General features: G+C 43.6%; 1 protein-coding gene across 1 annotated transcript in view; it reads left to right on the top strand.

Annotated features, from left to right (window-relative positions):
* Positions 1-2,888, top strand: part of LOC107561433 (uncharacterized) — a 13,593-nt gene that overhangs the window by 771 nt on the left and 9,934 nt on the right. The gene's annotated exons all lie outside the window — the stretch shown is intronic.

Genomic DNA, 2,888 nt, shown 5'->3' with positions numbered 1-2,888 from the left:
GGAAAAAAAAAAACCCCACAAGGCCAAAAAAAAAAAAAAAAAAAAAAAACAGAAACCCCGTTAAAAAAAACCCCCCCCCCCCCCCCCCAAATATGCTGGGGAAAAAAGTATACTATACTGAGTGAAAAAAAAAATTCCTAACCTACGTACCCCCAAATTTCTTCAGTAGATTGACAGCACCCCAAATTAAAGCAGGCTAAATTATAGAACTCTGTTTCTAACAATCTCTAAATAAAGTGTTACTTTAATTTATTTTTAGGAATACCACATGAAGTAAATATAAAATTAACAATATATGGTTAAAAATATACTCTAAATATAATATAATATATACTATATAATATAAGGTCACTGTACCCCTACTGTGAGAGTCGACTTGTTACTGAAAAGGTTATGAAATTAATATAGCTGTATAAGCTGCAATCATCGGGATCCAAGCACCAATGGTTCATGTAGGGTTTAATATATTTTGAGGGTTATTGTTACAATCTTTTACAATCACCTTGAATGTGAATTTCTTATTCGTTTAAACAAATTGTATGTACAGTTGTCTAAAGTTCATTCTCAGTAAAAATGTTATACTTTTCACAACTTATTGCTACACATTGCTACAAAATAAATGTGTACAAACAAAAGTACATATTGTTTTTCTGTGTACTAAACTATTGGCTTTCCCTAGTAAACCTTTGCCTGTTGTTGAAATCTGTATCTAAAAAGTTCAGTGCGATGCATATTAGCATTCAGCAAGACAAAACTGGTTAAGTCAACAAAAATTAGAAGAATTTTATGCACTGAATTTGTATGTAACAAATATTTTCAGGATTGACTGCCATGAGGAAAAACAGGTTCCCTATCGATACTTCACTCGTACTGCGTCTGTTTAAGATGCTTTGGGAAAACTCCTTTTTCTCCGATGACTGAGGCCTTTCAATAACGCAGTGTAACTGCACGGCCATTGGTTTGTGCAGTGAATAAAAAACTAACCAATGGCTCGGCAGCGGAGCTGATAAAGTCCCCTTCCTCGACTCCCCGGTTTCCCCTACTGGCCTGTTTGGACCTGCAGTTGAGGACTTCCCTGAATGTTTTACCGCAGCACAGAAGTCGTCCCAAGCAATGCGACACTTCCTGCCAAAGCGCTCCAGCTCAACGGCTGCTTCTAGTCGCCCAAAAAGTGTGCCGACTCAGCATTCCGCGAAGCCTGCGCCATCAGTTGCTCCCACGGCTCCTAAGCCCGAGCCTCACCAGCGCTCCCGCTCGGCCAGACGCCACCAGTTTCCTATACGCCGATAAGATATAAGATAGTGTTGGACCCTGTGCCTCAGGCGTCATCCTGATCTGCGGGACAGGAAGAGGATGGAGCCAAGTCTCGCTGCAGCCGGACCACCCCCCAAAACACCTCTGGTATGCCTCCAAGCACCCCATTCAGTTCCGGGTGCCGATGGCAATGTGTTTGTGACCAAAAATACTGTTGTGAACATGGGGCCCGTTCTAATCATGTCCACACAACCAACCACTGTTATAGTGGGAAAAATAAAACACAAACATTTTCAAAAAGAGAGCAAATTTCCTCTTCCACTCATTGCGAGCGTCGGGTCCCCCCTAGGCAGCCCACCGCTCGAACCAATCCAGCCCTGGCAGGCCCTCCCCGGAGTGTCAAGCTGGGTCATGGGGATAATAAAACAAGGTTACATACTCCAGTTCGCTCGAAGACCTCCGCGTTTCAGCGGCGTGGTCTCCACCTCGGTTCAGAGCGAGGATGTACACGTCCTACGTGCCGAGGTGATGAATTTGCTAGCAAAAGGAAACGTAGAAACGGTTCCCCCAGCCGAGAGCGAGTCAGGCTTCTACAGACGTTACTTCCTCGTCCCCAAGAAGGATGGCGGCCTAAGGCCCATTCTCGATCTCAGGCAGGGCTGGACTGGGACAAAAAATCAGTTCAGGCACTCTCAAAAACTCCCATTTAAATCACTGAAGCTGTTTACTCTGTGAAATGAATATCTTACTTACATTCGTATCCACATCTGCACAGTCGGCGAGCAAGTGAACAAAACACTGCGTTTCAGCGATGACTCATCTGAATGTCTCTGATTACCCATTGCATTCATAAGCTCAACAGACTCGTGTGTGATTGGTTATAATGCAGCGCTGTACAAACGCGTCTGTCTCTGGCTCAGTGCCAGCCAAAGCGCAAACGCAGATTTGAATAGCAGCTGATGCTGTGCCGCACTAAACAATCTAATCACACCGGTGTGATTGTATCAAATGTGATACATATTAAATGTCTTTTGGAAGCTGCATTTAAAATCCACTTGGCTCAGAAATCTTGGGCATGACGCCTCTGATCACACTCATATCACATCTTGTTTTGGATAAGAATAAAACGTCAGGTCCGACAATATCGTGTCTTTTTTAATTTAAATCTAGATTTATTCGTATTGGCCTATGGAAACCTCTATGAACACACTTGACTTGACTTGGCCAAAAAATCGCGGGGGACAAATGAGTGCTTTCGTATTCTGCACTCATTAGAGGGTTAGATGCCTGCCTCTGCTGTGAGTCCCTATCAAGCATTTTACAGATTCAACTACTCTCTTCTTGTCCTCCTGCCTTGCTCGTTGGCCCGCATCATTCACCGCAGAGCAAGTCTGTTCTTGATAATGCTGCTGTGAAAACGTGGGAAAAGCCGACGAGGAAGAAGTTGGGGTGAAGCGATCTTTATATAGGCGGAGCAAAATACTTAATCACTCCGTCTATAGTGCATTGTGATTGGATGTTTACACTGTCAATAAAGGAGACAAACCAATGAGCCACTGGCTGCTCGCTGTCCGTGCGTGATGGTCCTCGGCAAAAAAAAAAAAAAAAAAATTCGAGAACCCTTTAAGGCTCTC

The sequence above is a fragment of the Sinocyclocheilus grahami genome, unplaced genomic scaffold (genome assembly GCF_001515645.1).
Source record: "Sinocyclocheilus grahami isolate Dianchi unplaced genomic scaffold, SAMN03320097.WGS_v1.1 scaffold772.1, whole genome shotgun sequence".
NCBI classification, from domain to species: Eukaryota; Metazoa; Chordata; class Actinopteri; order Cypriniformes; family Cyprinidae; genus Sinocyclocheilus; species Sinocyclocheilus grahami.
The sequence above is the reverse complement of the archived record's forward strand: the minus strand, read 5'-3'. Positions and strand labels throughout refer to the sequence as shown.